We start from the raw sequence: 12715 nt of genomic DNA on the forward strand, positions 1-12715 counted from the left end.
AATGAATATATAGAAATACTACTAACAGTAAGTAATTAAGGAGACAGACATTACTTGCTATTTGATGAAAGGAAAGTAGTTTTTGGAAGACTTTATTGAGCTTTTGTGAAGTGCTGAGTACTTCAGATTGCAGATAGTTGTCTGCTTGTAAAGTTAAAGTCAGAAGTTTTTGATACACAGTGGTAAATATTGCTGTATTCTGTGAATACCAAGCCAGCATCATTGTAAAATAGAACGTTGCCATAGAAAGCTAAACCTACTTTTTCTTAAATATATGCATTTACTGAGAAGTAGGATGGGATTTTGGTGTCAGAATGTCTTTTCTTCTCTCCAGGTTCCAGAGGCTTAGAATTTAAGAGAGCTTTGGAATCTGCTTTTATACTTTGAGATGCCCGTTAGGGAACTCACTAAGGGAACTGTGTAAATTGTTTGCACTAGGCAGGCGAGCAATATTATCAAGTTTAATCACCCAAATGAGCCTATAAATAATACACCTAGGAAAATTAGAAAGGAACAGGTAAATACGAGCAACAGTTCAAGGCCGCTGTATCTTTCTTTTGGCCAGATGCAGTCTAGTAGTGAAAATGATGGAGTCAAATACTCATTTTCAGCTTGCTGCATGGTACACAGAGTCATACTGTTCAGGCAATTCATTCTCTCATTTTCCTCTTCTTGGACAAAAGGAATAGGGGTTTAATGAAGTGGTCACTGGAAGGGTTATGAATGGTAGCACTTAGACAGAACTGCAAGGATGAATTAAACATCAGCCTTCTACAAAGGTAGAACTGGGTTCATAATTTCTTTGTACTGTTTCTTTTCCTTTAATCAGTACTGGGTATTTTCCTAGGAATTAATTGAGTTTTCTGTTAATTGCAGACTTGGGACTACAAAGCTTAAGGTTTTGTGGACTGGACTTCCTTTAGTTCATTGGACTCTTAGGAAAGCACTCTTGATTACAATTTCAAAGATGACGAGCTGCATAGGAGTGCAGCAGAGCCTCCTAGGACTGAATGAAAGCCTTACTTCAGGCTGTTAGTACCACATGGAACTGATTGCATGAGGCCGATTGCAGCATTTAAAATAAATGGAAAAGCTTTTAGCCATGCTGGTATTGTGTACGAGATGAGCTCATAGGCCAGGGTGGTATATCGTGGTGGTGGGGAAATCGGCTTCTGAATTACATAAATTGTTTTCGGGTGCCTGGTAATACACTGCTTCTGCAGCAGTACCTCACAGTACTCACATAACATCAGTAGGGCTGCTTTTGTAATGCTTTTGCGTGTTAATAAATTAAAGACTTCATGAGCAAGTTGTGCTAGAGGAAGCCCTCTCAGATGAGAGAAATGTGACTGTGCTCGGGAAGGAACTCTACTTTAGGGGCCCCCCAGATGGAGGAAATTCGGGACTTGTTTCAGACAGGGCTAAACTTTTCTGAAGAGTTCTGGTACATTGGAAGAATGAAGCTCTTGAAATAGGTACAGAATTCTAAGCTTCAGGGTGTAGGAATTCTACAAGGTCTCTTTCTGTCCTGGCAGTGGTTTATCCTTTCAGCCTAAAGGTGTGCAAGCACATTTGTGTAACACAGTCCGAGCAGCTAGATTCAGCGTTCTGTTCGCCAAGTCTGTTTTAAAAAGGGAGATTGTGCTGGTCTGCATTGAATTCTGTCATCATCTAAAAACTTTGCTGCTCTGCATGTGAGTTAGATATACGTGCAAGCCATAGTACTTATGGGCTGTAGCATGTTTCTTCTCTGGTGAACTTTGTGCCTGTAAACCAGGCAGTGACACGTTCAGCTACGTCTGTGGCTGTTTTCCGGAGGGACAGACAAAATGTATTAATACATCTTTTAGTAATTCAAGTTATTTTACTGAATTACTAATATGCCTTTTGTTTCATTGTCACACAACATAGACGAATACACATCCGAATGTAAGTTGTTACTGAAAAGTACTGATGTGCAGCACACTATGAGATGATGAAGAGGAAGTCACAATCCTTTTTCCCAAGCGTTTTGTGTTTAATAAGGTCTTTAGATTCTGCTCTTAAGAGGTTGCTGCCTCACTTCCTGAAGGCTAAGGCTCATGAAAGCATGCACTTCAGTAAAGAAATGGCTGTGAGATGCTTTCTGAATTGAGCAGGCAGAACAGTATGCAGTGACAGTGCTTTTTAATGTACAGGGCTTAGAGTAGACATCCAGCATGGAAACTATTTTTCCAAGTAGAAGTGTATCTTGAATGCAGAGTGGTAGAGGGCTCTTTTGTACTGTTACACATCTATGGATAAATGATAAATAATGCATATTAGAAAAAACCTGTATATACTGTGAATTTGAAGCAACCCACAGATCAGGAAAAAGATAGGAGATTAAAAGCCAGAACTGTAAAGTAGATAAAGGTAATACTGTTTATTGCCATGCAGAATTAGCTAGCAGAACTGACATAAATAGCAGTGAGTAGGGTGGTAGGATTAGATTAAACCCAAATTTGCTGTGGGCTCGTAAAGTTACCGGTAACACTCGTCAAGGCTTCAACTTTCTCTAATTTTCTGCCTTTCACATGCAGAACATCACTGCAAGTAAACTTCTAGTTCCTGCACAGAGCACATAATACAATGCTTTATGTCACATAGAGAGGTGCCAGAAATAATAGGTTTAATTTTTAAATGTCCTGAATCTGCTACCTCGGAGGGTAATCTGAGAATCCAGATGCTCAGTTTGACATCTGACACTGCCATTAAACTATTTAGCTGCCTTGAATGGGTCATTTTGTGTCAGGACTGTTGTGTTTGCAAAGCAGGAAAGAATATTAATGAACTGCAGTGTTTGTGAACTGTTTAAACTCAAAATAGTAGTGTAACTCAGCCCAGTTAAGGCACATCTAGACTTAAAGCTTTATTAAGAAGTTGCTGTGTTTGAAAATCTACGCTTCCTTTCCAGATGAGAATCTGGTCTATACTGAGGATGGATTTTTTGGTTTTATATGTCTGCATGTGTAGTACTAGAAGGGCAGAACTGACGTATCAGATCTACAGATGAAAAATTACTTTCTTTATAATTGAAGTAGGAAACTTCTGTAGCTGTTTCCAGTTGGTCTTTATGGAGGCACTTTGGGGCCCTAGGCAGGGAAGGATCTAAGTCTTGCTTATGCATTGCCAGATATGATGAATTATTTTGTGAGAATGCCAGATTTTCTCTCTGATTTGTCATGTCTCGCCCCCTCCATTGTTAACTTTTAAATGAACAGGTTTTACTTTGCATTTTAAAAAAATTTAAAATACCAGTAGGAATTTCACATTGCTCAGCTGAGGAGTGCTGACGAGTACATGTTCAATGTCATCCTCCTTTTTTTCAGTTTGGCATTTTCACTACTTACCATTAACAGAATCTCTTAAACAAATGACTGTCAGTTCAGCATGTTGCTGATGGGGCTGTCTGAATTCTAGAGCAAAATACTACTTTTTTTTTTTTCTTAAGAAAATCCCCTCTCTTAGTAATAGGGAGATAGGAAAAGGAAGAAAAGATACTTGGGTTTCTTCTGAGTCCATCTAGAGTTGCTGCCATATGATACTGTAGCGAGCCTCGTACTAAAATGGAAGATGGTGATAATCTTGCACAGTTTCTGATCACAGTTTAAAATGGCACTTAATTTTACATGTCTCAAGCCTTTCTGAATCATACCATCTGCTTCATGATAAATGTAAGCATATTTAGTCTTTATTTGTTAGCTGACAGCAACTTAGATGAGAAAGTGGTCTCCTTTTTCTTGCCTCAATTACCATATAATCTGAATTCCAAGCATGCCTTTAGATTTATGCATTTTGGGGTAAACAAGCACTGGCAGAAGGCTGCTGAGTAATATGTCAAGTATTAAGCTTTTTGGCTGAAGACTGTAGAATGAGCATACAGACGTGATGACTTCAGCTCAGACTCTTAGAGGCACTTCATTTGTCCTATTACAGCATTGTCTCCAGAATTTACAAGAAAATCTGGGCTAGTTCAACTCAGAAATGTTGAATCTTATCTTGCTTGCGAAATATCTAAACCTTTGTAGCTCCGAGGGCACACATTCAGCTGTGTTTTAATGTTTCAAACTTGCTGCAAGTTCAGGGTGTTCAGAAAAACAGAAGAGCAGAGAAGCAGCAAAGACCTGAATCTATATGCTTACAGAACAGAAAGAATTTAAGTGGAACTAATGCCATGGGGGAAGGAGAGATTAACAGACAGGAAAATAGCAATTAATTAAATTTAATTTTAAAAAATCTGTTAACAAACGTGAAGATGATTATGGGTGATCTTGCATAAAACCACGGTAAAATGTAACCGAACAAGTTTTAATTTTGAGAACCCTGAGACACTGAGGCTCAGGTGTGAGTATGTTAAGCGTGGGAAAAGAAAAAGGCAAAAAGGCGAGGGTTTGATAGCAAGGCAATAGGGATGCAAATTACTATGTAAAGTTCAAGGTTTCTACCTGATAATTGTCTCCTTCATTGTCTCCTTCATTGAGCCGTGCTGAAGAAAGGGATTATGTAATTGAGCAGCAACAGAAGATCTCTCGAAGGGAATGAACTTTGAGTGCAGCTACTGAAAATAAATTTGAAAGCATTTTACCTTGCCATGGTAATACTCCCCCTAAGACCTACCCTGTCTGGCCTGCCTAACAGCCTGTGGGCTACCACTTTTTAGGGGTTTTACTAAAACGTAGCACTTGGGGTGTGGGTGGCGGCACAACACGCAGCAGTTTCCAATGGCAATGACTTTGATATTTTGTAGGCAGGAAATTAAGGATAAAACTTGACTTTTACATATTTTCTTCTTTTTTATGACAGCATAGTGGCTTGATATTTATAGAATAGTAGCAAATTAGAGATTAAAAAGTGTATATTCTTAACATGAGGAGTGTCTTTAGTGGCACAGGGGCCTGTAGGAGTCAGGTCTGTAGCTGTTGTCCTCAGTTGTGCTGTACAGGCGTACTGGGCAACAGCAGGGCCTTGTCTATCTGGTTTATTTGGTGGCCACACTGAGATCCTTTGCTGTATAAGAGTCCTGTGTAAGTACAGCAGTTTTGACACATTTTCATTTGGAAAGCAACTTTGCAAATACAAAAGTGAGAGCTTTTTAGGGGATTTTCTAAATTTCCTCATTCCCTCTGCTTCCTGACCCCTTTTCTAGTATAATACATGGTCCCTTTGGGAGAATGATGTTCAAAGCAAATAAAGGCCGCATTGTCGTATTGTGTCCAGACAGTTTAATTTTGCTTCTCTATCCCAGCACTGTGGTCATGCTCAGAATAAGGGTAGTGTGTATATGTAAGGACATCAGTATATCAAAACTAAAACCTTTCTGCAGAGATGGAATAAAAGATTGTAATGTTCTGTATAAACACATGTGCAAGCCTAGTGGTGATACCATTCTCACCTGTTACATACGTAAAACTTGTATTATAGTTTGCGTTCACTGGCATGAGAAATTAGACCCCGTGAGTATATTATTCCATTATTATAAGTGTGTTCTGCATTCAGTGACTACATTTTAAATCTAGAACCTGGTAAGTTTACCTTTTTTTTTTTTTTGAAAGGTGAGTATCTGATTGTGTGCCTCGTTTATAGCTCCAGAGATGGCTTGGGAAGGGGTAGGATCTAACTTGAGATAGAAACCTGTACTTTAAAATGTATTAATATGTATGATAACTTAAGGAAGCTATTTCATGTTGTAAATGGGAAAAGGAAAAATGAAACGTATTTATTAATGGTCTTTCAGATGGATGCAAAGCTTTGAAGATTAGTGTATTCATCATAATGTCATATGGTACAGAGACTTTTCATTCTGCAAGGTTACAGTTGGGCCATAGAAATCAAGTAAATCTCTAATATTTTTCTGTCATTCCCACCAGGTTTCCAGAATAAAAATAGGGTTGCAATCCTGGCAGAACTAGACAAGGAGAAGAGAAAGTTACTTATGCAAAACCAGTCTTCCACAAATCACCCTGGAGCCAGGTATTTTATGTTCTTACTCTATTTGGACATTACTGATTACATCAAAGGAAAAAAAAAAAGGCGAGTGAGCTGTAAACTTACATAAACACTTATCAGAAGTGTTTTCTGACCATCCCCAATAACCAGTCAGAGAGACCTTGCATGTCAGGAACGTGTTAGTATTTAAAGTTGTTTACAGACCCTGAATTTTTGTTTCCGTAACTTCCATTTGAGAAGGGGAGAAGCAGATAGGCCTATTCAACTGTATGAAGGAATCATGGAGCAGGCACTGAGAAAGCATTCAATAATTAAGCTAAAATGCCCTAAGGAATGGAAGTAGCAGACCATTAGGTTCAGGCTACTGTGTGTTTCAGATATGGCAGGGATTGAGTTATCCTTGAAGCTCCCTGTGTGCAAGACAAAGCCAGTTTGTGCCATTGCATCTCATCTTGTAAAAGATACTGTGTTGTAAGGATGATTCTACACCACAAGGTGTAATATTCTATTCAGAGTTCAAGAGCTGTCACAGGGATTTGTCCCCTTTAAGACAAAAAGGTTAGATATTTGTCATAAATCGGTAACTAGAAGATCACACGCTGGTTTGTGTGGGGAAACTGAGATAGTTTTGGGTTAATGTGAAGTGAGTGCAGTGCCGCGATGTAGACACGGTGTGTTGCGTGCAGTATCTATCTGTACAAGAGTCAAGTACCCTGAATGTGCGCTGGGTGATGCCTCTGCCTTTTTTCAGGGAGATTCTAGGTCACCTTTAATTGCTTTGTACTGTCAAAAAGCATGCAGAATATTTGAAATTGTCTGAGTTAGATCTCTGAGTGACTTTTTATGCAGTTATTGTTCAAGAAATATTATTGATTAGAGGAGAAGATAGAAGTATCATACTGTTAAATACAGTCCCTGACTCCTGGCAACCGTGGTTCCATACTTCATGGCAAGTCTGGCAGAGTTTCAGGCGGTGCTTGTTTGCTTTCTGTTTTCATTAAGGAAAAAATAACATTATGTGCTAGTGAGCAGAATTAGAACTTACTAATTTTGAAGGTGGGGATGTGGGGGAACCTACAAAGCAGCAGTCAAACTCTCTGCTTTGGTGTGGTGGGCTGATGTGTGGTTTTTGAGAAGCTAACAGTTCTGTGTCAGGGATGGTGTGCCAAAGGTTTTGGACCGCACAGTTGTTACAAATGAGACCGCAGAAATTCTGCAGACCTGACAGAGAAGAGCTTGTTGTACCTCAGTGACACAACAGTGGCATCGCCAGTGTAATGATGTGTGAGTTAATTGATTTCTGACCTTGACATATGGCAATCCTCTATCCAACAACAGAAGACTTGTCTTGAAAAGTGTCAGCTTATGATGAAGCCTTACCTACAGAAATCATACTGAAAAGTTAGACAATGCAGAATTAAATGCAAAATCAGTACCTTCAAAGTAACTGAAAATACTGTGTTTTAAATAAACTGAGTAGCACTTTTCTCCAGCAATGAAACTTATCTTAATATTTGTCATCAAATCTGTTCAGAGGATTATTACTTAGCTTTCATAATGCATTTAGGTGTAGATTTGGCTAAAGGTCTTTTCATGAGCATGGCTGCTTTTGAAAAACTGATTAACTAAATCAGCTGTTGACATTGAGGCTGCTGGGAAAGTTTAGCTGATGAGTTTGCTTGGATCCCGTGTTGTCCTTCATACTTTTGTCTCTATGGCTGAGGAGAGCTGGGCTTGCAGCACCAGTCTCCAGACCCAGTTTCACGGGTAGCTGTGAATTGCCTTCAATACAACTCTAACAGAAATCAGGGGGGGACTGCTGTCTGGGGGATGGCTGATCTGTAGAGCTGGGAAACAAGTCTACTTTTTATTTCTACTTTGGTTAACAAGGTCAACAAGTCTTAAGATATAAAAGCCAAGAAAACCTATTTAGAAATTTTAATTTGAAACCTAATGTATGCCACACTGAGATAGATAAGCAAAATTAATTTTAAGTACTTTTAAGGTACATCAGAGGATCGCTATAGGAAGTTCCTTTACCATAAGCAGTGATCTGCTACCTGTCTGCTGAAAAACTGGTCTTATACTTGAGGCTGCAGAGCTCTTGTTAGTGCTTCTGTTTATCACAGCTGTTCAGAACAGTCACTGAGTGACTGACTAATGGTGAAAACACCAAACTGTTGTAAAAATTGCTGACGCTGTCTAGCATTGCTCCCCAGTGGTTCCACTGCCTTCAGTGGGACTCCACCCACGAGCAAAATCTGCAACGGACTTCAGGACTGTGCGTCTTCTGGGTTTAAGTGGGCATCCATTGTCTATGCTCGGTCAAACGATACAGCTATTGTCACTCCATTTTCCTTCTCTCTCCTACGTTAACAAATAGTAATTCCAAACAATAGTTAACAGTTGTCAAACTGTGAGTCAAATAAATTGTGAGCTGTGGAAGTCATGGAATCTATGGCTAGAATGGCAAGGACACCTTTTTTTCCCCTTTGATATGTATCATACCACCTTGGTGTGTTTTTTTGCAGCATTGCACTTGCAAGATCACCGCTGAACAAGGATTTCCGTGATCATGCTGAGCAACAGCACATTGCAGCACAGCAGAAGGCTGCTCTGCAGGTAAGCTGATACAGTCAGGGAGAGTCTAGCTTGGCTCTGGTTTAGATGTGCATCCCTTCAGCAAGCAGTCCTGCACCTGGACACAATGAAAAGCCCCTTTTAGAGGTTAGGTTTCATACATTTCTGTATTTGTCACAAATGAAGTTTCTTCTTCTGTTACCATGAAAGCTTAAATCTATCAGCTCATTCTCCCTTGATATGTTGTAAGAATGCAGTCAAAATACCATCATAGCTGTTTTGTACATCTTGGTCAAGAGCCAGAGTACTTCTTAATGTCTCATGAAGTGTAGGGAGAACTAGCCACATGGCTTTCCGTGGTTGAATGTGAGTACATGCCAAGTAAATACCCTGCAGTTACAAGTGACAGGGGTGAAAGGTTTGGAAAACTTACTTGTACATTTACAGGCTTCTATTTGCTGCTATTTTGTTCAGGTCAGGTGAGGCTGATTTTGGTGCTGAAACTGGAAATTGAGCAGGAAAGCCAGTACATGGCCTCCTGCCTTCCTGGCACTCTAGACAGCATGACTTGACAGAGGGCACAGGATTGGGAAAAATGTTGAGATGCAAACTAGTAACCCTATTCACACCCCCTATGCCATGCTGTGTTTCTGTTACCCAGTAATGGCCCCAGATTGCTTCTCCTGAAATGAAGGGAAGCGGAAGTGAGCTCTGTCTGGTGTCCTGTGTTGGTCACAGAACACTGTAGGCTGGAAGGATCCTCTGGAGGTTTCTGGCCCACTGCCCTGCTCAAAGAATGACTAACCAGCAATGCTGTGTAACACGCTGTGTAACATGTTCAGGGCACGGTGCAGTCAAGTTTTGAAGCTCCCCAGGAATGGACTTCTCCCAGCCTTTCTTGGTTTTGATCATGGCTCTGTCTTCTCTATAGCCTGTCACTGGGTATCTGAAAGCAGCATAAAATCTTCCCTCAGCTTTCTGTTCTTACAAGAAACTCACTCCTCTCACCACCCCCTTGGACAGTGAGCCCTTCAGCCCAGCCGTCTCTGGGTCTCTGTTGGACACCCTTCGGGCTGAACACAATACTGCCAGCACAGCCTCGTGGGTAGCTGCCCTTGGCCTGCTGACTGTGCTGCTGCTGACGCAGCCCGCTGTGGTGGAAGGAAGGAGGGAATAAGCAGGCTGTCTAGCTTACTGGAGTCCAACCTTTGAACTGGGAAGGGCTACATACGATTTTACCAAGGTTGTCCAGAGCTATAAGCAGCAGCTTGCCCTCCTCAGGTGAACGTGCGTACGTACGTCACACGAGCAGAAAGCTGGTGTCCCGTGGTATGCAGGAGTCTGTCTGGTCACACGCCGTTTGTACACGCAGCCTGAGGTTGTGTGACGCTGCGGATGCCTGCTTCTGGCAGTCATACGTGGCAGCTGTCGCATGCCAAGGCCTGTAGGTTGGTTATAGATGGGGGTGGGAGCATGGGCCCTAGGCGAAGGAGAGTTGTCAATAGTTCATTACCGCTCTCCCCACCTCCGTCGCATTTGCTGAAAAAGGAGCAGCAGGGAATGGCCAAGTTAATTCTCTCAATGGGCCCCGGTCAGATGTGACTGATCTAGAGCTCTGGTTTTGAATTTGACTGTCAGAGCTGAGATTGCTGCAGAAGCTGGAAAGTCTTGAATTGTATCAGTGCTGCAGGGAGTTACGCTTTAACAAATATTTTTCTCTTTCCAGCATGCACATGCACATTCCTCAGGATACTTCATAACCCAAGACTCTGCATTTGGAAATCTTATTCTTCCTGTCTTACCTCGACTTGAGGCAGAATGAGGAATGTTGTTTCTCAGAACTGAAGGATCCGATTTTTGTCCATAATAGAAACTGCCTGACCTTTTAATTTCTTTACTTATCTTTAAAACTATTTTTTTCCGGATTTTTGTGATTGCCTTTCGGGAGTGTGAGCTCTAATGAAGAAAAAGCAATGTGGTTGATTTTTATCCTGTATTTCTGTTCCTCTGTCAGGTCGAAGTCAGACCTAAGACTTCCTTGGTGTGAAGTGCATAGCGCTTGCTCTTCCCTGTTTTTGTGCTTCCTTTAAATAAATGCCCAAACCACAGTCATCAAGAGATGCACGCTCTATCAGCATTTGTGTTTCTTATTATTGTGTACAGGTACCACGTTTGACTTTCAGGGAAGACAAGAATTACTTTTGTCCATCAAAACAGACATGAATTTATCAAATGCATCAGTCTTTTTTTTTCCTTCTTTTTTCTGTATGCAGGAACATTACTAGTGCACTGTTTGTTGTTGTAGTGTCATCTGGTCTCAAGTCCTTAGATAAAGCGTGCCTGCCTCTTACTTTGTTTTGTGAAATATGAAAATGAATTAAAGCGGGGAAAAAGCTGTTGTTTCACACATTCTTACAACAGACAAAATAGAAGTCGTCTTTTACCTTCTCTGGGCATTTCACATGGGAAGTGTTGTCTGCAAGGACAATTTAGGTTAAAAGGTCGTATTTTTCTAGTCATACCTTTATCGATATTTAGTGTGTTTCATTTTGTTTGCTTTTTTCCTTTCCTGTTTTTATTTGTGGTAAATAATTCCAGCTCCATGCTGAAAGAAATTTACCTTAAGATCAACAGATTTGTTCTGGAATTGTGGTCACACTACCAAGGTAAAGTAACTTGGTGGGTAAAACAGTCCGTGCATAGATGTTCTTATGTCTCCACATCTGTACTAATACAGTCATACCAGTACATTGATTGCTGTACCTACGGAGGCAAGTTGGAGAGAACAAACAGATGAGAACTTAAGTGAGAACCAGAAACCAGGCAGCATCTGTAAATTGGTGCCCATTTGCAGCAGCTCTGTCCTTTGCAGAAACGTAGCTGTCCCATGTGGTTTCCGGGGTTGTAGTCTACAGATTTCCTTAGTGGCGTTTAGAGCATCCTGTTTCCATCTGCAGGGGTGTGCCTGAACGCAGTAAGTATTGCTGAACTGTAAGCGCTGTTAACAATTCCATCCCTCATGAGTGACGAAACAGGGTGAGGGACAGGGGTTGGGTGCAGGTATGAGGGAAATGCCACTGCTTTCATACACCTCAGCTGAGTACAGACCCTTGCAGAAGGTGTAGCATACTGCAACATTGTCCAGGAGGAGAACCTTGTGGAGGAGGCCGGATAGAGCTTAAAGATGTGTGATTGTAACATCAACTATTCATATCATGTGCTTTTTTTGAGGCATCTGATGTGGTGAGTCATGGGAACGACGATGGGTTTTGTGGGCAATGGAGAAAGTAGTACTGTCACTTCTGTTTTCAGTGGTTGGCTCTGTAGCTTTTTCTTTTTAATTACCAAGAGAAACTCCACAATGAAGCAGTCCTGAATACTTATTATTCTGCAGTGTGAGCTGAGTATCTTAGATGCTTTGAAGGAAAAGATCTGCAAATCTCAGTGTAGAAGAGGCAGCTATGAATCAGTCCAACACTGGAAGGACACAAAAGCAAATAAGGTAAAGCAGATAGAGCAGGAAGTTTGAATTTTAGATTTTAGTTCAATTTAAAAAGTAGGCTAGACATTTTAGCATTGAAGGAGCCTTTTTTGTTTGTTTGTTTATTTTCTTTAGAAAAGTGGCAAAAGAAAGTCTTTCTCTAGAAACAGTGCTCCGTGCTAACAAATTGAGTGATAGAATCACTGGTTGCTGAACCAGTTGTAATTACATTTTAAGTTGTAATGCCTCACATTATTCTGTGTAGTCACGAGGGACTTGGTGATATATGTAGATCTAATTAACTGTCAAAGAGAGAAATGTTGTATATGGAAGCTTCTATCTTGGAGACCACAGACTCTAGCAATTAGTGTCAGATGTATCAATTTGTCTTGCCACTCTTACTTTTTATTTTCCGCTATTAATCAGTATTAAAACCATTAATCTATCCCTGTACTGTAATTTCAGCAAAATCTTTTCTCCTGCTGGAACTGCATGTTCAAATTCAAATCATTATTCACTGTAATATTCCCCAGGTAGGAAGTATCTGGGATGTCCTGCTTCTGGCAGTAACTATTAACTTGATGACATAAAAGCAGAAGGCTTGTAATCTAGTGCTGACCTGTGTACCTAAAAGTATATTAACACACATAATTGCTCTAGAGTAATTTTATTTCATTTGCTACAGTA

The 12715-nt window shown here is 40.6% G+C and overlaps 1 long non-coding RNA gene across 1 annotated transcript; it reads left to right on the plus strand.

Moving 5' to 3' along the window:
• Window positions 1-5883: 5883 nt before the first annotated feature.
• Window positions 5884-10677, plus strand: LOC104508667. Its single transcript, XR_727878.1, has 3 exons — window positions 5884-5991; window positions 8499-8589; window positions 10274-10677. It is a non-coding gene; the product is annotated as an uncharacterized LOC104508667 (long non-coding RNA).
• The last annotated feature ends 2038 nt before the right edge of the window (window positions 10678-12715 follow it).

Source organism: Eurypyga helias, unplaced genomic scaffold (genome assembly GCF_000690775.1).
Source record: "Eurypyga helias isolate BGI_N326 unplaced genomic scaffold, ASM69077v1 scaffold44394, whole genome shotgun sequence".
Taxonomy (NCBI): Eukaryota; Metazoa; Chordata; class Aves; order Eurypygiformes; family Eurypygidae; genus Eurypyga; species Eurypyga helias.